Source organism: Polypterus senegalus, chromosome 5 (assembly GCF_016835505.1).
Source record: "Polypterus senegalus isolate Bchr_013 chromosome 5, ASM1683550v1, whole genome shotgun sequence".
Lineage (NCBI taxonomy): Eukaryota > Metazoa > Chordata > Cladistia > Polypteriformes > Polypteridae > Polypterus > Polypterus senegalus.
In genome coordinates, this window is record NC_053158.1 from 196,958,932 (window position 1) to 196,985,231 (window position 26,300).

General features: G+C 38.0%; 2 pseudogenes; both read left to right on the forward strand.

The window, feature by feature from the left end:
- The first annotated feature begins 5,852 nt into the window (after positions 1 to 5,852).
- The window catches only part of LOC120529782, a 27,825-nt pseudogene continuing 7,377 nt past the window's right edge, over positions 5,853 to 26,300 (forward strand).
- LOC120529783 lies at positions 13,178 to 15,670 on the forward strand (annotated as a pseudogene).

Sequence of the window (26,300 nt, forward strand, 5' to 3'; positions counted from 1 at the left end):
TATAAGGCCGTCCGTTGCTCCCGTCTCTACATTCCCTTCCTTGCTTCACCACGGGATTCACGTCTCCCGGCTGATAACTGCAGCCTTTTTATTTAATCCACGGCTTCTCCGCTGTTTTATTGTTCATTTATTATGATTATAGTTATTGTGTAGGTATTTTAGACTTAGTTTACATTGTTCAGGTACCCATTTCCTTTATCGTTCCAACCATACCCCCATTAACATGTCTATCGAGGTGATCACCATCGATCAAAGAACTGTCACTTACCGAGTGGTTTCCATGCCCGGAGATGGCACCTGCCTTTTCCATTCTCTTTGTTACATATTGCAAGGCCATATCAGGCTCACTCTTGATATCTGGAGAAACATTGTGTCTTATGTATTGAATGACTGGGACAGGTTCAAGGTGTGGACTGATGACGGTACAGGAGATAATTAGACTACACAGGAGCACTAGAAGAGTGAAATGCTTAAGCCCTTCACCTATGGTTCTGCATGTGAGTTGATGGCTGCCACTGAATTGTTTGGTTGTCGCTTTCAAGTGTACCGAAATGGCCAAATATTTTACATCTTTCGACAACCGCCAATGCCTCTTAAACATTTTAGATTGACAGCTGATGATTTCAGTAGTGGACACTTTGATGTTTATGAATGTTTCAACTCTCAAAAGCTGGATGTGAAGTTATCGATGAAACCGGTTGTATACTTACAACGCTTGACAGATGCCGAATGTCTCTTCAACACAAGTCCTACAAATACTGTCGTAATTGAAACAAACCATGAAACTCAAACCGATTATGACAGCAGCAATCCAAGCTGTGAGATTTGAAACAAGATTACTGTTCACATGGCCAACTGTACGTTAAATGCTCAAGAGTAAGCTCAGCGCACAGCTTGGTCATATTACAACCGGAGGGCTGAACTCACAATGTGGTATACAAAGAGATCCTTAACAAATAATTATTGGTATATTTTCCCTCAGTTTAAAAAGTTTTACTTTTCTTCTTAATAAAAATGTGAAGGCAGTACTTCGCCGCTGCGAAGAGCGGGTATTTTGTTAGTATTTATATATATACAGTGGCGTGCAGAAGTACATATATTTATCCATTCAGTAATTTGAATGTAAACTCTTATGCTGAAACAACACATTTCCAAAGTGAAAATAAACCATTTTCTGTAGATATTTCACTGAAGAAGAAAATCCCCAAAGTAAGCACTTGCATAAGTATTTACACCTCAGTACTTCAGATGCTCCAGGTTTACTGAAATGATAAATTAACCACAAACAACACAAATGTGGCAGTCATTTTAGAGTCATAATTAAACATAATTAGATACTACTTGTCAATCCTTTCTATCTCTCTGGCTATTAAAAGTCCCCTTTGTTAGGCCCATAGTCTTTGTGTGACATTCGCTGCAAAAATTAATTCAAAGGAACTTTCTGCTCTTGTAAGAAACAAAGTCATTGAAATGCATAAGGCAGTAAATGGCTACAAAATATTCACAGTTTGAATGTCCCGTTAAGCACTGTTGGATCCATCATCAGAAAGTGGAAAGTTCATCATAACACTCAGACTCTTACTAGAACAGGACATCCCTTAAAACTAAGCAACTGAGCAAGATCTTGACTGGTGAGAGATGCCACTAAAACTTCAATCATCACTCTCAGATGTCTTTGTGGTTCTGTGGCTGAAACTGGAGTGAAGGTACATGGGTCCACAATATCAAGAGCTCTCTATAAAACAGCCCTCATAAAACAGAAGGACCACATGAAAGCATGAATGGCATTTGACACAAAGAAAGAGAAAGACCCAGCAAAGATGTGGGAGAATGATTTATGGTCAGATGAGTCCAAAAATAAACTTTTTGCCAGACTTCACAGAGGTATGTGTGGAGTAAAACTAACACTTCCCAGGCCTCAGGAAACACCAGACCTACGGTGAAATATTGCGGTGGCTGCATCATGCTCTTGGGATGCCTTTCATGTGCTGGAACTGGGACTCTTCTCAGACTTGAACGGACACTGGATGGACACAAATATACGGCACAATATTGCAAGAGAACTTGTTCCAGTCTGACATGAATGCAAGAGTCCTTACACGGACCAGCAGCAGCGAGCACAGCACACCCATCCTGCTTCACCTTCACTGGCTCCCTGTGTCTTACAAGATTGAATATAAAATTCTATTAATAACCTACAAAGCTTTAAATGGCCTTGCACCGGACTACCTCAGTGACCTTCTAAATCACTAGGCTCCTGTTCGCCTACTAAGGTCCTCTGGTAATCTTGTTGTGCCTCACACTGACCTGCACTCTATGGGTGACAGCAGGGCCTTCAGCTCCATAGCACCCAGACTTTGGAATGACATCCTGAAATTAATTAGATCAGCTGACTCCATGAATGATTTTAAAAAACAATTTTAAAGCATCTATTTAGGAAGGCTTTTAACTTAACTTAACATTTTGCCCTTTCTTCCAGTTTACCTCTCTGTCCAGCTGCTCAGGATAATTTGTGCGTCTGTTATATCACAAATTAGGTTATTTGTTAGGTTTTTCTTTTAGTATTGAAATTAGTATTTTACTCTGGTTTATTGTCCTTTATTCTATTTAATGTTTTGTTATCTGTTTCATTGTTCTATTCAGGAAAACATTTGTATCCAATGTTACATATACCCTGCTGTTTTTTTTTCCTAAGACTCTGTAAAGCACCTTGAGCATGGGAAAGGTGCTATATAAATAAAATGTATTATTATTATTATTATTATTATTATTATTATGAATCTGTAACTTGGGAGAAGATTCATCTCTCAACATTACAATACTGAGGTGGGCTGGCACCCTGCCTGGGGTTTGTTTCCTGCCTTGCGCCCAGTGTTGGCTGGGATTGGCTCCAGCAGACCCCTGTGACCCTGTAGTTAAGATATAGTGGGTTGGATAAGGGATGGATGGATGGACATTACAATAGCCCTGAGCCTATAAGGCCAAAACGACACTGGAATGGCTCAAAAAAAGAAAAGTGAATGATTTGGACTGCGGTGGGTTGGTGCCCTGCCCAGGATTTCTTCCTGCCATGTGCCCTGTGTTGACCGTGTATTAGGATATAGTGGGTTGGAGAATGGATGGATGGATGGATGATTTGGAATGGCCGAGTCAAAGCCCTGATCTTAACCCTACTGTGAATCTGTGGCACTATTTGAAAACTGCTGTCCAGAGATGCCATTTCACCAACAGAGGATTTCTATATATATCTATTCCTGAACAATGTGCAAAACTGGGACATACTTACCCCAAAAGAATAAAGGCTGTTTTTGCAGCAAAGGGGATCTCGATAAAGTATAATATGTAGGGCTTCAATGCTTATGCAAACACTAACTTTGGAGTTTTTTCTTCTTCAGTTAAATATCTACAGCGTGTGGTTTATTTTGACTTTGGAAATTTATTTTTATAGCATGAGAATTCATATTAAAAATACTGATATTTACAAATGAGGATGATTTTCAAAGGGAATTGAATACTTTTGCACACCACTGTATATATATATATATATATATATATATATATATATATATATATATATATATATATATATATATATATAAATATATATATAGATACTGTATGTGGATACAGAGCTTACTGTTGCACCCTCGTTATTTCAGTTTTCCACTTTGTTTCGAGTACTAAGAGACATCCAGACCTCGTATCGTTGACTGCTATCGACACAAACGATTGTACAGAAATTTATTTTACATACGATTTTGCATTGCTTAATGAATTTCTTGCTATATTTTAACATATTTCTTAATCTTAAATCTTTTCAAACATAAAATTAAAGAAATAAATGTGTAAATGATGCTCCCGTTATCAAAGAAAGAAAGAAAGAAAGAAAGAAAGAAAGAAAGAAAGAAAGAAGGAAAAATTTCTTAACCTTCATAAGGTTTACCTGCAAGCACAATTTATTAAACATAATTAAGAAACAGAATCATGCAAAAGGAGCCATTCTAATTCTTTCTTTTTTGCAAGAGAATGGCGCCACTGCAGTTTAAACATTCTCGCGGTGTATTTTAATTAGATATGAGACGTCGAATCTAAAGATTTTAGGCATTGTTTGAACTACAATAATGTAAATAAAGAGATCTCATTAGCGATTAACTAACAGTAAACCGGTCACTAAAACCGCTACGTCAACATACGCCAACCGTTTAATAAGTTAATAATTTAACGACGAGGATTTAACTATATTGATTTCTGGATTTACGGCAAACTACTCTACGGTACAAGATAAATGAGATTCCGAATTTCACTAAATTGTTTTTAATTAAACATTCAAATAATCAGCCTGTAACGCTCAGAAAGTGTAATTAGTCATTATGAATGAATAAATGATTTTTTTCTCAGAATATCTGTCCCTTTACCGGGCACGAGACTAATACGACTGCACCATCATAACAAGGAATTACCACAGCACCGCAGGGCACTCTTGGCCACTCCACACCAGTTCTCACGCACACTTTGAAGCACATATGTAATGAGGAATCAAGTATGGTAAACCAGACCTATAGAAACCAATGTTACTGATCAGCAGCTTGTCACAAAATATTGAACATGTTACTCGGCTGAACCAGTTAGTAATATTAATCTATTATTATTGTGGACAAAGTTGATCAGAATCATTAGCGGCTCTCAGGGAATAAAGTTTGCAGAATATACTGTAACCATCATTTAACAATATCCTTATTTTCGTATAAACTCGTATTGTCTGGCTTCTTTTATCTTCCCTTTAATCAAACTTTTTTATGTTTTTTTCCAGAAACAATTTCGCATATATATATATATATATATATATATATATATATATATATATATATGCTAAATTTTACAGTCATTTCGACCAATTTTTAAACAAGTTTGAAGTTTTTGCAAACGAAACCTTAAAACTATTTTACTACTTTTACATTATTAAGTCATCAATATGTATTGTGCAGTTTTACTTGTATAATAAGCCTCCTCATACATTGAGTTTTACCATTCCTGAACCAAGTTGTTCGGTTTTGCATAAGCCTCATATACATCTCTCTCTACCATTCCTGATATATATATATATATATATATATATAATATATATATATATATATATATATATATATACACACTAGCTGAAATACCCAGCGTTGCCCGGGAGGAAAAAAAGTATATATTTTTTTAATATATTGTTAAAAAACAAAACTTTAAAAATAAAAATAAATTAACAAACATTGATAAATTAACAGACATTGAAGACTCACTAATGTGCTTGTCTAAAGAATGCTGGCAGTCACCTCCAGTTCGCCCTCTGGTGGTCGTTCTACTGGAGTGTCTACTGCATGATAATGTGTCTACAAGACCGCAAGATCACCCCCATCCTTCCCAGAAGGGGGTAGGAGGTTAGGGTTGATTTCATCCTACAGTATTTTAGTCGACTAATGAGAATGTGTACCAAGTTTCATGAAAATCGCTACAGCCGTTCGAATGTGATGCTGGAATATACATGCATACATACATACATAAACACATTGACTTATATTTAAATATATATATATATATATATATATATATATATATATATATATATATATATATATATATATATGCTGAGTTTTGATGATTTGGAATTCTCGTAAATTAATCAAAATAGGCAAATCTACTCATGAGTGGGTATAAAGTCAGATAACAGGTTGAGAGTAAAGAACTCCACCAGTGCACATTACGCAATTAGTTGAGCCTGCAGATGAATAGTCAGAACGAGGGAGTGATAATCTGAAGCCACCAGTCACTGACTGAAAATGATTGGTTAGGGCGGATGATAAACTGCCTATTTAAGCGTGTTAGCAGAGTTCGGTGATCTACATCTGCTTATTACCTTGGAAGCGGCAACTCCTGTCTTTTTGGCTAAACGTAAGTATTTTTCTGGTTAGAGTCTTATCATTAAGGTTTTTTAGGGTTCTGAGAAACCTAAACTAACAAGTTATTCACTTTACTTTACCTTAATGTAACTTGCATCGTTTGATATTTATATGGCTGTTTGTAGTTGTTAGATGTCACCTTAATGAACATAAATTTATTTTGAAACAAAACCATTAATAATTCGCTTGACCGAAGCGTAATCTGTCATGAGTTGTCTTTAAAACGTAAAGCAAAATGAACCCTTTAGCCAAAATGTGGCAGGCCAGTTTGCATAATAAGTTGAATGACGGTCTTCAAATTTTAAAATAAGCATATTTTACGTGATTTGGAATTAAAAAATAAGTTGCTGTTTGAATTTTGGTCCAAGGCATCTCCACATTTTTTTGCTGTGTGTGTGTCTTTTACTGCCTAAGAGGACGTAACGAGAAGTCCAGCAAAGTGATCCCTTTTATTGGCTAACTAAATTACAACATGCAAGCTTTTGAGGCATCTCCGGCCCCTTCTGCACGCAAGATGTAAATCTGAAGAAGGGACCTGAGCTGTCCCCAAAGCTTGCATATAATTCTTTTTAATTAGGCAATAAAGGTGTCACTTTCCTTAACTTGTCATTACATCCATAATGACAACACAGTTACAACATTGGTAAAAAAGAAAAAAAAAAAAATCGGTGCATTTAACAGTAAATACTGTAAATGGTGAAAGTAAAAGACCCTTTCTGGAAAAAAGGAGTCGCCTTATGTTCTACTGAAAATTACCTGTATATCTTAAACAATACAAGTTCTGTAAAAAAAAAAAATTTTTCTACCTTCAAAATAAATACCGTTTATTGAAGCATTAGAATTACACTGAAAAAAATCTTAATTTTACAGTGAAACTCTTAAATGGCGAAGGTAAGTAACCGTAAAATGTACAATGGTAAAGCGCCGTTTCAGTAAAACCGAAGTTACAATATTTGCACAAGTACACGCCCCCTTTTACAATATTTATGGTTGGCTGTATTCAATAAGCTGGCAAACCTGTAGGACACCACAAAAGCAAACTTTTTTTCCCCACCAGACAATGTGCCCTAGTTTCCTTAAACATTGAATTGTTTTTAATGTGTTTAATTTAAATGGTATCTGTTGGCTGTTTTACTGATGCAAGCTGCGTACTGGGGTTTGACCCTGACAATACTTTCTAATGGTTTCCTACAAAGTTGTACCGTAGAACTAAAAATAGTCGCCTTATTACAGTACAATTCTGGCAACCCAGCTGCCAGTACTTTACCGTTTATATATAATTTTTTATTTTATTTAAACCGTGAACCCACTATTATGGTCTTGGAGGAAAAGGAGTATCACGGTTACACAGTTCAAATGTCTTCCATTATAATAGCACTTACATTACTCCTGCATACTCTATTAAAAACCGGCACATTCTTTTTGTAGATCCATGTAAGGAAACTGCATGAGCATGCACCATTTAAATGTATTTTATTTTTTTTGGTTTGGTTCATTGAATATGATTCTATGCTTTGAAAAACATCTAGGAAGTTCCTGCATGGTAGGTTACAGTATATCAACATATTAAGAACATGGCGTTGCTGGACATCAGTAAGAGCACTCTTAAAATCACCAGCTGTTGGTATGTCACTAATATGGTTATTGGCTGTGGAGCCCATTATGGGTCCAAAGGGTTCTTTCTGGACCCTTCATGTGGATGGGCCTTTTTGGGAACCATCTATATCGCTAGGTGCAGATTTAACACACAAATTTCATAGTCTTTTGAAATTTTAATAGCAAAATGGACAACCCATTTGGAAATGGGTGGCCGTTTTATATAAACAAGGAAGTTTTTTGAAACGATTACATTTTCATATCATTGGCGTTACTGAAGTAAATTTTAAATGCTAATGTTGCCATAATATTTTTGAATAAAAGCCGACAACTTTAACAGTACAACTCGCTTTTCAAACTCCTCTCTAAACGTTGACCTTAGTTTACTCAAAATCGAACACGTGTATAAATTTACAGTTCTGGACTTCACAACGTCATTAAGTATTTCTCTTAAACTGCCATAATACGTGAATTATGTGATGGACCAGCGTCGTGTGATATTCAGCTGTTAATTTCTCTACACGGACTTTATATATGACGAAAACGCTATATGCAATGGGCCGGGGTTTGTGTGCGTATAACGATACCTTTTATGCTGCAAGAGTAAATTATTTTAACCAGAACTGTATATGCAGTGCTTGTAAAGGGAGCACAAGTGTAGCTTAGGAGTTCCTCTTAACTTTTTTTATTTTTTTTTTTTATTTTTTTAAACTGTTAGTCGCTAACTCGTTTTCAACGCTACGGGAAGTCCTTTACAAATTTGGGTACGACACTGTTGAGCTATTGATACCCATGCGCTTTGACCTTCGTTCTTTACCGTTCTCTAATACGGCTTAATAGTATGCTTCAGTAGAAGGTTTATCTCGCAGGGGTTCGGTTTTTTTAAGGGGGAAAAAATGCTTATTGCGGGGTAATCTTCTTAAAGCGGGTAATTTTTTTTATATAAATAAATAAAATAACCCATGCTGTGAAACTAGAGTTGGCGAGTTGAATTAAGATTTAATTGCGTGAATCCGTGTCGGATTAACTTCTATTCTGTTGCCGAATTCAACACCTCTGTGGTGCAGCGCGTTAGCTGCTATTGATTTAACGTTCAACAAGCCAATTGACAGCTTGATCTGTCACTTTGTCTATATGGTTATATAATACGCACTCTTTAGGGGGACTGCTTCTTAAAACGAAGTATGATCCTTTAGGAGCAGTGACATTTCCACTTGCCTGCGCCTTATTAAAGGCTGCTTTTTACGTTTTGCTATTCTCGATCTCTCATGGCTGCTTTACTTGCCCTGAAGGGCTAGGAGATCCATCACCCTGACATACACACTCATTATGGGCTGAAGGTGTGTTATGGCCTTTCCCCTCTTCCTCGCCCAGACCTGGTAAGAACATAAACTGAAAAGGTTTGATACTTGTGAGTACATGTTGCTTCTGTGGCCATGTGAATGAGGGACACTGTACCATCAACTCATACAATTCTCACCATACTGATCAGTAAATGCTACAGCCTAGACTAGTAAAGAGGTAGAATGAAGTGACAAATGTTATCACTGCAACTGTTTAGGAATTGAGCAATTACATTTATATAATTGATTTTAGTAATGTGTTGTGTAGAGAACCAGAAATGGTGTATAGGTTGCAGTACAGTAAGGGATATTACAAGTCCAAACTCTAATGATGCAAGGTTGGATTGATTGCAATGGAAGCAAATCAAGAATTAAGTATACTGTTGGCTGAAATTGTCAATATGCTAGTCTGGAAGTGTTCAGCCATGTACGTATTGGTCGGCCGCTGAGGCTTTGTCAAATGGCATCTGAAGCAGTTTATTTTGAGGTGTGTGGTGGTTCGAACCCTGTTGGGAGTTTTTGAAATCTCTGGCGCATCCTGTTTCTCCGTTTCAAGAACACCCCAAATTGTAGACACTAACGCAAGTCGAACGCTCTACACAGGACATTGATCTTCTTGGCCTCCGGGGTCTCCAACACGTCGCTCGCAACCCCTTTAGGTTAATGAATCCTACATAAATTTGAAAACTTGATTAGTCAAATTAGGGGTGGGCGATCTTTCCAAAAATCATATCACGATCCTTTAAACAGAAAATCACGATCCACAATATGAATTGCAATCTCTTTTCAATGTGGCATACGCTTAAGAGAATATCCGGACTCAAACTCATGAAGACCTAAGTAACACTATTTTAAATATCAGACAAAGTTGAATTCAATTGTTCTCTCGTTCGCTAGCTAAGCGGAGTTAAGGCACACGCCCCGAAGCTGGCGAGTGAGTGAGGAAGACCACCCTCCTCCGGTCTGTTGTGTGGATCTCGGATACGCGCAAATGAATCGGTACCGCAAGCGAACTCTGATACATGGCGAAATGAGAGAAGTCGCAAAGTCAACCGGGATGTTCAAGCAAATTATATATAAACCCGATCTGAATCCGTGACATTTCTCTCGTGAAAAGCGGACAGACATTTGATTTTATATATATTCTATATTGGTAAACCTTCAAAATGTGCAGTTAGTCTCAACAGCACTCCGCATTTCTGGAGCTTAGTAGAGCCAGATAAATATAAGAATCTTCACTAAGCAGCTCTGAAAATGTCTGTCTGCTTTGTTTGGGTCACCATACGTCCGAGTCTGACATGAATGTCATGAAATCAAAGGTCAGAACAAGACTGACAGACGAACATTGGTGGAGTGGAGCCCCCGAGGTTCACTCTTATGGAGTCATTTCAGACACCGGCCTCTCTTGTTGACTCCATGCAGTGCCAGTAATCTGACTAACTAAAAAACACATCACCTGCAACTGGACATGTGAATAAAGTGACATGGAACAAAATGACAAAGGAATAAGTCATATCTGTGTATTTGGAATTGCATTGTTGACATGCATACATGTGTGTATATATACATACAAAATGCACTTGCAGGTGAACTCAATATTTTTTGTGATTGTTTAATGCAAAATGTGAGTTGTGGACACCAACATTTTGTAAATGTTCAGACAAAACAAGCTTATTCAGTTTGGGTTGAAATAAGCTATGAGAATCAATGTTAGAAAACATGAGTAGCTCTCGGCCATTTTAATTTTGTAAAAGTAGTTCTCTTTAGGTTGGAGACCCCTGCTCTAGACAAACCAATGCATCATTACAGTATATGTGGACTTTTTTTTTTTTTTTTTGTGCAGATGTCTCAAATATTGCATGTCCACATCAGTCGACCCCAGGGGTTTGCTCCTCGCCAGTGACATTTTAAAAAAAAAAAAAAAGCATTTGGAATATTTTAATGCTATTGAGACTACTAATCATGGATATATCTGTGGTAGCCATCCAAGTCTGTTCTAGAAGGTTAAAAATGACTGATTTCAAACACAAGCATGTGGTGGGAGATGAAGTAGTGCAAAGTATGTGCCAAATGGTTACAGCACCATGGACTCAAAGCCTGGATGTTGTCTGTGCAGACTATACAAATCCTTAACCATTTGGTGTAACATCCATCCTCTCGTATCGGGCATGCAGGTGAAGTGGTGGCTTTTGGTGCAGGCGAGTGGACTGTCTAAACTGCCTATTTTTCAGGGGTATTAGTCCTTGCACTCAATGCTGCCTGGAGGGCCTCCGATTTCCCCACACACATTCCTTGGAAGTTTCTTTAGACTGGCTAAATTTTTAACACTGATCAGCTGGTTTTTAGGGGTAAGCATGGCTGCTTTGCTTGTCCTGAAGGGCTCGGAGATCCATTTCCTCCCCAAACCCCCTATGGACACACACACACACACACACACTATGGGCTGAAGGTGTGTTGTGGCCTTTCCTCTCTTCCTCCCCAGACCTGGTAAAAACATATGAAACTGAAAAGGTTTGATGCTTGTGAGCACATGTTGCATCTGTGGCCATCTGAATGGGGGACACTACCATCAACTCGTTTAATTATCACAATACTGATCATAAAATGCTATAGCCTAGACTAGTAAAGAGGTAGAATGAAGTGACAAATGTTATCACTGCAACTGTTTAGGAATTGAGCATTTAAATTTATACAATTTTGATTTTAGTAATGTGTTGTGCAGATAACCTGAAATGGTGTATAGGTTGCAGTACAGTATGGGATATTACAAGTCCAAACTCTCTTATCCAAGATAAGAGTGCAAAATGTGAAATATCAGATCACTGCAAGGTTGGATCATTGATTGCAATGGAAGCAAATCAAGAATTTAAGTATACTGTTGGCTGAAATTGTCAATATGCTAGTCTACAAGTGTTCAGCCATCTTAAGGCTGGGGATAAACTGTGTGGATTGTCAGAAGTTTGTGTGGGGCTTTCCTCCCCTGAGAGAGGAAAGAGGGTCCACTGCATGATTTAATCTTGACAGAAAGGAAAAATGCAATTGGAGATCTGATTTGCAGTTGTGGGGGGATTCTATATTTGTCTATTCTTGTCTATTGTGGTTAAAAAAAAAAAAAATTCCAGTAAGTGTGACAACAGCAGGTGGTCCCAGTATTGGTGAGGAAGTGACGCTTTAAAATAAATGTGTTTAAACAGTTGACCAAAGTAATATCCTGTCCTAGGCCTTACACTGAATCCTGAATTATAAGAAATCCTCAATGAAGGGACAGAAATCTGATTTTTAAATGTTAGTTTTTTGTTTTTTGTTTTTCTCTATATGCCCATAAGCAAAGCTGGGTATACATTAAATCTTCTCTCCCAAAAAAAAAAACACCTGTAGACTTATTGGATTACATTTTAATTATATATTCTAGAAAACTATACACTGAAATTATAACATTGATGTTCATTCAACGTAAACTTTCTCTTTCAAGCAACTTTAAGATTAGTCATTTAGTGTTGCAGCTTGAAATATTTGGTTTCAGATCTCAATCAAAGTAAAAAGAATTGTTTGTACCAAATTAAGTTATGGTGGAGGGAATAAACGTAAAAATCCTATTTCATTTAACTTGATGTTTTAGGTGGTTCATGTGCTGCTTGAGGGGCCGTTTGTATATTCTTTCAGTCGAACTTTCCAGTTTGATGGCTTTCCAACTGCCAAAAAAGGAACTTAAAAAAAAAAAAAAAAATTAGATTTACATCAGTAAAAAAACAAGTGAATTGCACCCAATCACTCTAAATGATTTGCCTCAACTTAAATTGTGGGATCAATAAGCTAAATTATATTGGTTCAGATTGAAAATAAGTGTGAATCTTTTTTTTTTTTTTTTTTAAAAAGTGTAGTTTGGAGGGAATTTTTGTAATGGTATTTGGTTCTTTTCTTTCAGAAACATGGCTCTAGACATCCAGAAGGCAGTGTTGAGTATCTCTAAAGCAGAAGATGTCCGACAAGATACTACTCTTCTCATGAAGCCCTTTGCCAACTGGGAAGAGTTCCTGATGCCAGGCCCACTCTATCGCCATCCTTGGAGAGCTGGTGCTCATTTCATCAAGAGATGACTTCTCCATTAACAAGAATGCACCCAAGGATGGGTTCAAATATATTCGTTATCCAGAGTCCTTCCGTGCTTGTCTTATGCAGGTGACAAATAGTGGATGGATGGCCTTTAATGAAGCTCACAAGAACATGGACAAGATCAGACTTCACTCTGCCAATGTACCAAACTACATGAAAATGGCCATGAAGACCCTCCTCCAGGACAACATTGACCTTGTTAAATCTCTTCTTCCAGGTCAACTGAAAAATATCCGTGATGTAGCCTTTGAGTGCACAAGTTTAGCAGAGTCAACTGAGGAGTTTCACTGCGGTCATTCTGCTCATTCAGGAACTGCTGGAAGCTTGCATGAATGCAAAGCAATGGTATGAAGAAGATCTCAAGACCATCAAGTTAAAATTGGAGGAAGCCAATATGAAAAAGGAGTCAACTGAACTGGCAAAAAAGCTGGCACAAGAGAACATGACCCGCATGACAAATCAGCTGGATGAAGCTCATGACATGTTTAAGAAGTCTATGGATTCTATGCCCTCTGGATGGGAAATGATTGGAATGAACTTTGTGGAAGGCATCACCGATTCAGTGAATAGTCTGATTTCTGGCTATGTTGCAATGTACACAGCCCCTAGTAAAATTGTTGGTGGAATAAAGGGTGCAATAGGCTCGGCAATCCATCCTGGTCAAAGTACCAACCCTGCAGCTGTCAACAATGCTTATTCTAAATCGGCACAGCTGCTAAAACTCTCACAACAAATCCAGGTGTTTGTGGAAAAAGATCAAATCAAGTGGAGTGATCTCTATGATGAGAAATCTCAGTCTGTGAAGTCGGACTGGCAGAAGAAGCAATTTGAAGATATTGAGAAGAGTGTGAAAGCTGAAGAGGAATCCAAACCAAAAGAGAAAGTCCTGGAGATCTGTCAAGCTGCTGTCTCAATTTGTAATTTAATTACAAAATATGCACCCAAAAAAGAGTGCCCTGAAGAAGAAAAGAAGCTTCTAGCCCAGATAAGCAGTCTGAAAGATAGTTGTGAGATATTTGATTCGGAGAGTAAGGCATTCACCAATTCTTCTGCTTTTTCTGCTACTCCACCAAAGATGGCTCAGCAAAGCAGTGGAGAAAAGAAAAGTGCAGGTCAAATGGCCACTGAGAATGCTCGGTTCAAAATCGAACAAAGCCGAGCCCAGCTTCAGCAGGTACAGGACATGTAACAGAAGAGTGTAGACAACCTGGAGAAGAATAACGAGGAGCTGGCAGAGATTCTTACCACTATGCAGTCCTGCAAAGTAAAGGAGATTGATTTCAATACTGCAGTGAAGATGCTGGTCAGGGGCCTTGATGCCATGGGTCGTGTGAAGGAGCAGTGGGAGAAAATGGTTCGCTTTTTCCAGATCTCGAACCTGATCAGTACTTGCCTGAACACCTCTTTGAAGCAGTTTGTCAATACGGCTGATTCAGTCCACTCTATACAAGGCTACTCCTCCAATGCTTTTGTAACCGACATGATTTACACCCAGGCTTTCCAGGCATCCAACATTGCCAATCTGGTTCACATGATTGCTGAAACTTACACTGAGGTCTCCAACCTGTATCTCATGGACAAGATCAGTAGCCTTGGAAAGCTCATGTCACTGGATCCTAGTAATCCTCAGTTTGAATCGGAACGTGGAAAGCTGGCCACTGACTGTGAATCTGCCAAGGATGGCATCCGAAGCCTTGTGCTGAAGAACAAGGAGGAATTTGAAAGCAGTGTGAATTCACGAGTGCAGAAGATTGAAAGTGGGTTGAAATCGGTGCTGCCTCCCATTTCTGCTACGGAGGAAAAGAAGATTCAGTCCAACATCTCTAGTGGAATAAAGAATATGACCCTGGAAGAGGAGAATCAATTTGCCTAAATTCTGTTGCTAGTCCAAAGAGACACTGTCTCAATTTCTAATAGAAAGCATTGCCATGTACACTTTTTGGTCTTTCATGAAATTGAATAGCCTTAAGAGAACTTTAAATATTGAAATTGTGCTGAACAGAGCCTGAAGATGGTGTCCTGTGTTTTTTTTTTTTACTTCATGAAGTCTAATGAAATCTGCCCTACATGGCCAAATCTATTGGAAATAACTTGTCTTTTTTGGCAGACCTTTCTGGAAAGCATTCAATCCAACGTCTTGGTTTATAATTGTACTTCAGTTTTTTTTCCTACTGTATTGCAATTTCATCCTATACCTATAAATTTCATAAAATGGTTACATCATTTAAATTAGTTTATTTTACCCAACTTTAAGTCATTAGACGGACCTGGAAAAATCTGATTTTTAAAATTGTTGTACAATCTGAGATTCCTTTGAAACAATGATGGGGGGGATTGTTTTCCAGTTTAGGTATTTTGGATGCTTGTTTTGGTCCATGTGTATCAACTGTAAATTCCTGTAGGAGAAGTCCTACAATAGTTTTGATTTTTCTGCTTAATGGGTATAATTGTCAAACAGTAATTGGCTGTATGTTAAAACCATACTTAAATGCTGATAAATTATTTGGATAGCTCATGAATGTGCTGCTTTACTTAATGGCCCAAAGGATCTGAGTAATGCTGTTTTCAAGGTGAAAGTTAGTCGCTCTCTGCAGATGTCTCTTCTAAACTGGTTTGTTTGAATAACCTGTTTTGCCAATCTGTTCATGCAAAGTAAATACGGATTTTTAACTGCAATAAGATGTGTGTTGGGTTTTTTTTTTTTTCTTCTCTCTGGAGCTTTGTACAGAGTTGGAGTGAAGGTGAATCAGCCTTTAAACCTTTGTAATCCAGAGCTTAATCCAAAGGAACTGGGCTTGTAGGACTAAATGCACATCTTTGTGTGTTCTACAGGTTAACAAATGTAGTTCATTGTTTTACCAGCTTGTGGGTTTAAACTATTTATTTTTGCTGGTACACTTTTTTTCAGCATCCTGGGCATTTAACCTAGAGTGTGACTCAAGAGGACATTTACAGAGCTTCCTTATACTAAACCCGAATAACGTATGACCACATCCTTCTACTGGATGAAAACTTTGCACTGCACAAAAGCTTTACTATTTGTAAGGGAGTTAACTTTTGGCAAGTATTGGCCACTCTAACATAAAATGAGCAATATTGATAACCATGTGAACTGGTAATCTGACATTGATCAGTGAAACTGATTATAAATGGCGCCATATAACTGAACTGTAGTATTGTGGCCAGTGAATCAGGCAGGTGGCCCTGAAGGTTTACTGTGGTGCAAGTAGGTGGGTGGCAAAACTACAGCAAAAGTCAATTAACATTGGCTCCTATAATTGTGGGATGTGAATGTTTAAGTTGTGCAGTCCTATAGTCCCACAATGGGAATGTTGGTTGATGTGCTTCTAACACTACTGTTCTACCCACTGCAATGAAACATTGGACTGTGTTGGTAACTGTCTCAACGTGTGTCACAGATGTGTACTAAATCTACATTAAGTTGTAATCTTTATTTAGGTTTGGCATTTCCATTCTTTCTTTTTTTGGGATTACAGGATTCCCTCTCTCCCTTTCTTGGTGGGATGAATGTAACTCCAAGGAGGCTACTGGCTACATGTGTTCTGACCTCTAGTTTCTCTTGGATTCAAAACAGATGATTAAATGGTGGGTCTGTGCTAATATGATGTTCCCGGCTCATTTTACCTTGGAGGGGAGTGCAATTGGGCTCCAGTGACTCTTGCATTAAGCAGGTGACAAAATGTCAATGTAAAAAAATAAAGTTCATCAAAGTGTTAACATTACAGTTTTCAGAAAGATGAACTTTATTTGACAGGCATGGCAATCCAATCCTCATTTTCCCCAAGCCATCTTCTGTAGCCCAGTTTATAGAATGGGTTGAGCACAGTGAAAGGATGTTTCCCAGCCCAATCCTCTCCAGTCTGGAAACCCTAATAATAACACATTTTATTTATATAGTACCTTTCCCATGCTCAAGGGACTTCAGAGTTTAAGAAACCCTAGATCCACACTCAGGCTTCACATAATGGTTTGTTTGGAAGGAAAAAGGTAGACTAAGGGATTATTTTGTGCGTAGTGTTTTTGTATGATTTCTAGATTAATGTAGCATCAAGGGTTAATGTCTGGTTATTTAGACACTAAATAAAGGTCAAGGGACCAAGAAGGTCCTGGTTCAAGAAGTTGGGTGATTATCATACTCGGTGAGACTTGATAGATGTCACCTGAAGTATTCTAATGGCCAGGAATATAGTGAAATGATTTTTATTTAGATATGTAGTTTAGGTATGTGAGCTAACAAAACAATCGGATGATTGATGTGGAAAGCAGTGTAAAATATCTGATGTGTATTAAACCAATGCTGATAATTCAGTTGACTTATGAATCTTATTCTTTGAGCAACTGCTGACCTCTCTGGTTGGGGAAGGTTTTCCTTGGAAATTTCCAGACAGGGTCCATCCTCTTAATGAGATTAAAAATACAATGGACAAGCTTCCTCATTCCTGGTTCTTTGGCGTAATCAACTATTTAAATACTCTGAGTCCCCAGTGTGTGGTTTTTTAAATGTCCTGAGAAGCTCCTAAGTGCCTAGCTGTATTAAAAGAAATCTATGATCAGTCTGCTCTGAATAGTTTTGGCATAATTAAATACAACAATTTTCTTTAGAAGGGGGAAAAAAAAACCAAAAAACACCTGAGCAGGGGTGGGGTGCCCTTATACTAAAAGAACATAGGAAACGCACACAAATCAGCACAATAATTTACTCCTATCTAAGGTCAAATCTTAAAGTAATGTTTGATAAATTCAGAGTGTTTGCTTAACGTCTATAGAACATCCATTTCTGATCGCTATCTAGACTATGGTATCACCCCAGGTATGTTAAAGGCCGAGTGTGTATTAAGCCAATTAGGAAATAGTCTTACTACTAGCATGGACTATTAGATATGCCTGCAACTAGGAGCTGGTATATATTTTTCTAGCTGTGCTAATGTGCCTCAAGTATGACCAAACTCAGAGTGAAACAAGATGTATACACCTTGGACAGAACTTATCTTTAATAGTGTTTTTTTTTTTGCTTTGAATTTTTGTAAAACATTTAAAACAAAGATATTTGGTCTGTGGAATTATTTGAGCACACGACACATGATTGCCTGAATCCTCCTAAGAAGCAAACTAAAAGCTGTGGAACGTTGGTAATTTTGGATATACGCGACTACACTCCTTAATAAAAAATGCATTACAATCAAATCAGTTGCAATCCTGAATAAAGAAAATAACCATGCATTTCATATGCACAAAAGACTCGCCCCATCGACACCACCCAGACTTATTTAAAGCCACCTCGAATTCTAATGGACCCCTAATGAAGATAAAAGTAACACACCTCACTCTTTCTTTCACACACAACACTCCAATTTAAACCATATTTCCCCCTATATATATATACTAGCAAAATACCCGCGCTTTGCAGCGGAGAAGTAGTGTGTTAAAGAAGCAATGAAAAAGAAAAGGAAACATTTTGAAAATAACGTAACATGATTGTCAATGTAATTGTTTTGTCACTGTTGTGAGTGATGACTGTTGTTGTCAAATATATATATATATATATTTTACACACACACACATAAACATACACACATACATACACACACATATATACACACAAATACATATATATATATATACATACATACACACACACATATATAAACATATATATACATATACATACATATCTACATATATACACACACAGCTATTTCAGATCAGTGCAATACGCTGCTTGTTAAAACGGATAACTCCCCTCTTGCGTGCAAGTCTGCGTGGATATTATGAACTATCGTATTTGTTCAAGTTCTATTTAAATTTTAAATAGAAGGAATTTTTGTTTAGTCGACAGAAATATCTTTGGTAGGAATGGTAAAACAGACAGGAATATTATTCGTGAATAAATCAACTCAAACCTTAAACAACTTATAATATTTTGCTCTCCATAAAAATTTATCCTGTCTAAATTATACAAGTTAGAAATAAAGTAAACGTTAAAAGAACAAACATTCACATTTCTTTACTCTTATGTAATTTTATATAAAAATAAACTTAGATTTTAAATATCCCAAAAGATTTTGCTCTCCATAAAAATATATCCTGTCAAAATGATACAAATTCAAATATGAACATGCTGCATAACAAAACCTAGAAATATAAATAAAATGTGTTCCTTTCAGCAATAACAAATCAAATCATTCAGTTGTCTTTGCTCATATGTCATTTTAGAGCTGGACGCCTGGCATCTTTTTTGGCCACAGGTTCGTTTCTGTTTGGTGTGAGGTTCTGTGTTGTGGAGATTCTCAGGATGGATTGCAGGTGCTCATCAGTGAGGCGACTCCTGTGTGCTGTTTTGTTAGTCTTTATCACTGAGAAGAGCTTCTCACACAGATATGTGCTACCAAACATGCACAAGGTTCGAGCCGCATGTAGACGGACTTTTTGTTCTTCAAAGTCACCAAAGCGCCGTGCAAACTCAGTGCGCTCAGTTTATCAGCAAAGTGCGTATTTGGGAACACCGTAGTGACGACTTGGTTTAACATTACTTGGCAACAGGGAAAGTGGGGCAAGTGCACTGGTGCATTTGTGTCTCCCATAAAAGCAGCTTCACTTGAAATCACTTTGTGATTGTGCACGGGTTAAAACGTCCGCTGAAGTGTCAGATTCTTATTTAATTATGCTGCTTTCTGTATCTTCTGCATTGCATTCAGGTTAACCTGATGTTTTGTCTCATAGTGCCGTCTTAGATTAAATTCTGTAATTACAGCCACATTAGCTCCACAAATGAGACACACGGGTTCAGTAAACATATACTCAGCCTCCCATCGGTTTTTAAAGGCTCTATTTTCAGAATCAACTTTTCTCTTCAGCATCGTGTGAGCTAGCTTCGCAATAACTTGATTAACTCGGTAAGTGTTCGGAAAGGCAGCTGAAGCGCTGCATTATGGGATCTGTAGTTTATTGTGTTACCAGCGCTTCATATACCCGGCTTTAATAACAATAATACAGTATATAAAATGATCTCGGGCGGATATAATTACACGCCGGGCGGATGTGGCCCGCCCCTTGAGTTTGACACATATGGACTAAATAGAACTTGAAAAGATATATTTTTCAAATGTGATCGCGCAATTCAGATAGAGTTGACGCGACTACAGCCTGCATGCCTCAATAAGTCATCCTTCCCTCGCTCTTACTTTTTACCGCTCATCTAATGAATACACTGAGTATGGCTTTACCAAAACAATCATTGATGGCGAATAAAGTATCCATTATTCGAGTATGTAGATCGGGTTATATATATATATATATATATATATATATACCCGCGTATCGCAGCGAGAAGTAGTGTGTTAAAAAGCTAGAAAAGAAAAGGGAACATTTTAAAAATAACGTAACATGACTGTCAATATACAGTATTTGTTTTGTGAGTGTTACTGAGTGTTGCTGTCATCAAGGATTTGATTATCATTATTTCTTTCAATCAGGTTCGTATTTGTAGGATGTGTTGTGTTCAAGTTACATTCCGTGTTTGTCAATCGTTGTAAAGATGACAGGTTTCATTCATCGATTCGTTTCTTACTGCATCAATAAACAGCTCGTCTTCTTCTTTATCTGAGACCTGACACACTGCATGCACGGTTTTTTACACTGTCTTCCTTTAGCGGACATTGACTTTTTCCAACGTGTGCTTTGTTTCGCAGTAGTTGGATTTATGAATATGCTTGTATGTATCAAGCGCTTCATATTTTTGCTGCCTTTTCAATTGTGTAATTCGGTTTTGTTCAGCTTTTTGGAACTGTTGCTTTTATCTGTGCACTGCGTCAGTTCACGGAGCCGCTCGTGTACATGCATCGAAGTTTCCCAGCTGTGCTGGTGCCATCTCGGCTATGTCCATGGCTGTATTTAATGTTACCTTAGTCCTGGCACTTAAAACTTTCTCTCGCAGTTTCTGAGTTTGTGTCAAACACCACCCTGACCATCTCATCTTCCTCTGCATAAGCACAGTCCTTCACCCGTGAATATTTAGTGGAGTTTGCTATTGGATTGCCGCTGACGGACGGCCTTATATGGGCAGGCACTAAATTACAAACGCCAGCGCAGCCTGTCTATGAACTTAATTTAAAGTGTAGGTTTACATCGTGCTTTGTTTCCGAAGTAGCAGAACTCATGAATATGGTTGTATATGTCACTCGCTTGCTTCTTATTGTTTCGCTGCCTTCTCAATTATATAATGCATGTTTTCTTCAGCGCTTTTTAGGTCTTCCTGGTTTTCTATGTACTGCGTGATTACGTGGGAGGCGTGATGATGTCACACGAAACTCCCCCCCACGGCGTTGAAGCTCATCTCCATTACAGTAAATGGAGAAAACTGCTTCCAGTTATGACCATTACGCGTAGAATTTCGATATAAAACCTGCCCAACTTTTGTAAGGAAGCTGTAAGGAATGAACCTGCCAAATTTCAGCCTTCCACCCACACGGGAAGTTGGAGAATTAGTGATGAGTCAGTGAGTGAGTGAGTGAGTGAGGGCTTTGCCTTTTATTAGTATAGATATATATATATATATATATATATATATATATATATATATATATATATGTAAAATTCTTTTCAGACAAAATGGAAATTACGTATGACCACAGAACATATTATAATACAGAAACTAATCACTTTGTTTGTGGATGCCATTTTTATATCATCTTTACCAATTGTTATTGTTTGTGTGAGAGCTATTTTACTGATATTGAAAAGAAGTACACACAAACACGCTGATCTATCCCATAGAAATGCGCCATCAGGGGCGGAGCTGGCTCTCCCAGCCCTCCTCTCTGGACTCCAGCGCTGAGCTGTCCGCCACCAGGCAAGTTCTGACAGAGAAGTTTTATTTATTTGTCCACGTGACTGTCGCGGAAACTTTCACATTGTAACTTTTTTTTAATTGCCAGTACTTGATAGTAGAAGAGATGAGGAAAACAGCTTTGAAATGCGTCTTTCTACTTTTTAACTGCGCTGAGTTGTAAACCATGTGACTGACGACACTTTCACCTTCAGCCAGTACTTGATAGTAGTCATGAGAACAAAGTGGGCGCGTCTTTCTACTTTTAACTGCAGAAACCATGTCGGGTTGCTCTGCGGGAACAAGCTTCACAGTTTCGGGGACGAGCGTTTCAGGCTGCGTCCTCTCTTCTTGAACGGTTTGTGACACTTCCAGTGCCCCCTCAGCTCCTGGGAGAGTGGAAATCTTTGCAAATGAGTGTAATCGCCGCCATCGAAGCAAAAGTCTCTTTGTAAATTGTGCTGCACGACTACTTATTCTCCCTTAAGGTGAATTCAGGTCACTCAAACCCCGCAACATTCAAGGTTGCTTTTGTGATGAATTCTTTTAAAAAGATGGAGGGTTTACATCTAAGATGATGTACCGACCAATTCCTGTTAAGTTTTGGACTTGGGAATTGTTTGGACCTTCTGCCTGTTAAGCACGGAAGGGCAGCGTCCACATTTCTCAGAATAATTTTTCTCTTAAATCACAGGCACGTAGTGCAAGGTTGTGGGGCAGAAATTTGCAGAATCGCATAGAAAATTTAATTTCTATACCACCGTGGTTGTGTAGCGCCTTTTGCAAGGGATCTGCTACTGAGAGATGATCCAAATACATTTAAGCTGCTGTTAGTGTTACTTACCTGTTGTGTTATAGCGCCTGAACTTTACTGTACTTTACCTGAACGCAATCCAGTACCTGCTCAATGTATTTTTACTTCTTACATGTTAATGTTTTACTGTTTAATAATTTATATACTACATTTTTTTTCCCTTGCACTCAGTGAGCGAAGCCATGGGTAATCAGCTAGTATACATACACTCACCTAAAGGATTATTAGGAACACCATACTAATACGGTGTTTGACCCCCTTTTGCCTTCAGAACTGCCTTAATTCTACGTGGCATTGATTCAACAAGGTGCTGAAAGCATTCTTTAGAAATGTTGGCCCATATTGATAGGATAGCATCTTGCAGTTGATGGAGATTTGTGGGATGCACATCCAGGGCACGAAGCTCCCGTTCCACCACATCCCAAAGATGCTCTATTGGGTTGAGATCTGGTGACTGTGGGGGCCATTTTAGTACAGCGAACTCATTGTCATGTTCAAGAAACCAATTTGAAATGATTTGAGCTTTGTGACATGGTGCATTATCCTGCTGGAAGTAGCCATCAGAGGATGGGTACATGGTGGTCATGAAGGGATGGACATGGTCGGAAACAATGCTCAGGTAGCCTGTGGCATTTAAATGATGCTCAATTGGCACTAAGGGGCCTAAAGTGGGCCAAGAAAACATCCCCCACACCATTACACCACCACCACCAGCCTGCACTGTGGTAAAAAGGCATGATGGATCCATGTTCTCATTCTGTTTACGCCAAATTCTGACTCTACCATTTGAATGTCTCAACAGAAATCGAGACTCATCAGACCAGGCAACATTTTTCCAGTCAACTGTCCAATTTTGGTGAGCTCGTGCAAATTGTAGCCTCTTTTTCCTATTTGTAGTGGAGATGAGTGGTACCCGCTGGGGTCTTCTGCTGTTGTAGCCCATCTGCCTCAAGGTTATGCGTGTTGTGGCTTCACAAATGCTTTGCTGCATACCTCGGTTGTAACGAGTGGTTATTTCAGTCAAAGTTGCTCTTCTATCAGCTTGAATCAGTCGGCCCATTCTCCTCTGACATCTAGCATCAACAAGGCATTTTTCGCCCACATGACTGCCGCATACTGGATGTTTTTCCCTTTTCACCCCATTCTTTGTAAACCCTAGAAATGGTTGTGCGTGAAAATCCCAGTAACTGAGCAGATTGTGAAATACTCAAACCGGCCCGTCTGGCACCAACAACCATGCCACGCTCAAAATTGCTTAAATTACCTTTCTTTCCCATTCTGACATTCAGTTTGGAGTTCAGGAGATTGTCTTGACCAGGACCACACCCCTAAATGCACTGAAGCAACTGCCATGTGATTGGTTGATTAGATAATTGCATTAATGAGAAATTGAACAGGTGTTCCTAATAATCCTTTAGGTGAGTGTATATATTAAAGGTTGCTGGGACCATCCCTCCTGTAATTCTTTGGAAGTACTGCGTCAGTCACGGTGTGTCTTATCTGTGAAATTAAGAAAAGATCAGCCCCATAACCGTGGTTAATAATAATAATAATCACTCAGTCCTAAAGTTTTCAACCATCTCGAGCCTCAACACAGTCAGATCACTTCTGTAAGGCTCCCTCAGCGTCTGCTTCAGATTTGTATTTGAATCACTGAATGACTACCAGCCTTTCATTATTTGCAACCCTCACTTTAAATATTCACCTTCAGCACAAGTCACCATATGTAGCGTGGTTCCAATCAATCAGCCACATCAACAGGTTCAATTTAAGAGCATCCTAGATGTGGTGGGCCTAAATGCACCTTTAAACAGTGGCTGCCATTTCTTGCTGTAGTTTGGAATCGATCCAGTGAATAGCAGCTCCCAAAAAACTTCAATTGTGAGCAAACTAAATGTCTGTGGCAGTGTAAGAAACATTCGTATAATAGACAAATGCCTGTATTAATGTGTAAGTATCAGTTGATTTGCCATGTCTTTGTGTACAATAAATATGTGCCCTATCAGTCTGTCCTGCCTCTAGCTTTAACTCATTCTTGGGTCAGATGCTTGCTGTCAAGCAAGACATGGGGCAACAGTTTTTGACCGCTTTTTGTTTCACTGAAAAAAATGGCATGTCAGATTAAAATAAAAAATATGTACATCGGTTGCACATAATAAAATTGTTTTTACCATTGTAAAATACATATACATTATATATAAAACGAAACTATTATATAGTTAATACAGTTCTCTATCTGTCTAGTGCATTCTCAGTCTGCCTATTATATAGTGCCTTTCCTGTTAATATCTGTTGTACAGTGCCTTCTCTATCTGTCTATCTAGTGTCTTTCAAATCTATCTGTACTCTCACTGCCTGCTTGCCTACCTGCAGTGTCTGATGATTAAATGCAGAGATTAAAAAAAAATGTATATTTGTGTGATACTGTTATCTGTCCGTTGCCTTGTCTGTCTGCTATTATACCGTGAATTCCCTATCTATTCATTTATCTAGTGCCTTTCACATGTGAATGTACTCTTACTGCCTGCTTGCCTTTCTGCAGCATCTGTCATATAGTGCCTTTCATATCTATCTATCATATAGCACCTTTCACATCTATTTATCTGTATGTATGTCTGTCTATTTTTTTTCTCCTGACAGTTTTATATCTTCTATTACACAGTGTCTTCCCAGTTTATCTGTCTACTGGCTTCTCTGTCTGGGTATTATTCAGTGCTGTCTGACAGTGAATGTCTTACATAACTTAAAAATAAGAACAGTTATAAGGACACTTGTTCATGTTAATTGCAGTCTCAATTTTTAAATATTTTAAAAAGAGCATCCCACATTTATTATACCGTGACTCTCCTATTTTTTTGTCTATCTAGTGCCTTTCAGATCTATATGTACTCTAATGGTCCTGTTGCGTCTGTTGAATAATAAACAGGCTGAAGCATTTTTCATTTATTTTATTTACATAAATCACAGAGATAAATAATTAAATAAATACACAATAAAACTAATATATTGCTAATGCTGATATATGTCTGTCTGGTGCTTTCTATTTCTGTTTTCTTAAATAGTGACTTTGCTGGCTGCCTATTATACTGTGAATTCCTTCTCTATCTGTCTATGTAGTAATAATAGTATTACTTTTTGACTTCCCTGTCTGCTTTGTATATAGTGTCTTTCCTATCTATGTCATATATTTAATGCCTTTCATGTCTATCTACCTATCTAGTGGCTTATCTGCCTGTATATTATTTACTGTATACCCTGTTTTTTTTCTGACAGTTTTGTATCTGTTATACGGTGCCTTCCATATCTATCTGTCTGTCTAGTGCTTTTCACATCTACTTGTACTCTCATTATCTGCTTGCCTTCCTAAAAGTATCTGTTGATTAATAAAAAGGCTGTACCATTTTTCAGTTAGTAGTGCTTTCTCTGTCTGTCTTTTATACAGTGAACTCCCTCTCTACTGTATATAGTAATAGTAATTTTATTATTTAAAAAATATTATTTATTATTATATAGCAGCTTCCCTATCTGCCGATCATATAGTGCCTTTCCTTCCTATCTATTTATCTATCCCCTTAGCTGTTTTTTAATATCTATTATACAGTGCCTTCCCTGTTTATTTATTTACATTTTATTTATAGTGACTTCTC